Genomic DNA, 1919 nt, shown 5'->3' on the forward strand with positions numbered 1-1919 from the left:
AATGGGGGTTTGTCATTTAATAGTCCTTTTATTAAGATAAATAGTGATGCTGGTGGTGGTATCTACCATCTTTAGGGTCAGCAGCAAAAAAGAAAAAAAGAAAAGAGAGAGAGCTTTAAATAATTTAAGGAAGAGGAAGAGAGAAAGAAGAAAGAAAAAAAAGGGGGTTGGCTTCAGATCGGCATCAAACATTCAGCAATTATTGCTTTTCATTAGCTTAACAGTGAAGCAGAAAAAAGGGTTTCTTTCTCAGATTCAAGGTAATACAGCGGCAAGGTGGAGATGGGCTTTCTATTTTCAACTTTTGTTGAAGGCATTTATCGTTTTTTTAGAAGAGACATTAGTTTTTGTTTTTATAACTCTTTTTAGTCCCTTAAGTACATATAACAACCAAATGTCAGATATCTTTCAGCTCAAGGTTTCAAGGGCTTGTATGTGTTGCGATGGTCAAATGAGTCGGTGAAGTGAAGTGCATATTTTGAAGCATCGGATTATTTACCATATCTAAATTCTTTTCTTTTGCTTTTTCTTGCAGACTGTGGCTGCATTTTCAGGCTATGCTTTGAAGTACTGAAGCTGCAAAAGGCTAAACGAGAGAGAGAGAGAGAGAGAGAGAGAGGGGGGGGGAAGGCTGGTCTCCTGACTTGGACCGTATATCAAGCGTAAGAAAGGTCCTTTATCACTAAACACAGCCGAACTACTGTCTATGCAATCGTCATCAATGCATAGGACATGTCAACCCGTCTTTCTAACATTTCTCCAAATCCCAGATTTTCTGTCTTTCTCTTAAAGCTGAGATAGAAGTATATTGTTTGGGGTAGGTGAGTTTTGAGTTTCTGAGAAAGCAATGAAAGTAGTATGGAGATAGATGAGATTCAGACACAACAAGGTTCTAAGTTCTCAAGAGTTGGTAATGGGAGAAGTGAGTCGAGCAGGATGGGTCAGAAAGGTAGTGACAACTACTACCCTGATGATGAGAAGGTAGAGAGGTCATGAAAAGGGCTAGTGGCAAATGGAGGTGGAGGTGATGCTCTAGCTGACACCGCTGCTGCTAATCGGCTTCGAGGCTGGCACCATTCTTCGAGAATTATTAGGGTTTCTCGAGCCTCGGGTGGGAAAGATCGGCACAGCAAGGTTTGGACTTCAAAAGGGTTGAGGGATAGGAGGGTAAGGTTATCTGTCACCACAGCTATACAGTTTTATGATCTACAAGACCGGTTGGGCTATGATCAGCCTAGTAAAGCAATAGAGTGGCTGATTAAAGCAGCTGCTGATGCAATTGCGGAGCTTCCTTCACTTAACACTTCATTTCCTGATACCCAAGGCAATGAGTGATGATGGAACTGACAAGGGTTTGACTCGGCTGAAGTAGAGTTAGATGGCGATCCGAATATTACCAACAAAACCAAAGTCAGCAGCACCTTTCCTTGTCCAATCAGCTTGCAGTAGCACGTCCGAGATTAGCAAGAACTCGGGTTTATCCCTTTCCAGGTCTGAGAACCGTGTAAAGGCCGGGAACGGGCAAGGGGAAGAGTAGCAAAAGAAAAGGGGAAGAGCAAAAGACTGACATTGCACATCAACAAAATGTGAACCCCATTTCTCAAACTCTTCCTTCACTGAGTTACTACCTGTGGCTTGGCAGTGTTAGCAACAACACACTAGTCTAGTCCTACAGCTTCAGCTCGTCAAACCCCAGGCAGTGGCCTGTCACTCAAATGGATTACTTTACAATGGGGCTCCTTGGACCTTCTTCTTCGAGAAACCAATCTTCAGGGTTTCCAGGACAATGCAACAGCCACAACCGATACTGATGCCCCATTTACTGTGTCGGGTGAAAGCAATCAAAGTTGCAGCATTTTTCTTTTGTTCCAACACGGACCATATGATCCCGGTGGCAACAGCACAACCGGTGCTAGGGA

At 43.3% G+C, this 1919-nt stretch overlaps 1 pseudogene; it reads left to right on the forward strand.

Annotated features, from left to right (window-relative positions):
* The first annotated feature begins 822 nt into the window (after nucleotides 1-822).
* On the forward strand, nucleotides 823-1552 carry LOC121217730 (transcription factor TCP2-like; annotated as a pseudogene).
* The last annotated feature ends 367 nt before the right edge of the window (nucleotides 1553-1919 follow it).

Source organism: Gossypium hirsutum, chromosome D05 (genome assembly GCF_007990345.1).
Source record: "Gossypium hirsutum isolate 1008001.06 chromosome D05, Gossypium_hirsutum_v2.1, whole genome shotgun sequence".
Taxonomy (NCBI): Eukaryota; Viridiplantae; Streptophyta; class Magnoliopsida; order Malvales; family Malvaceae; genus Gossypium; species Gossypium hirsutum.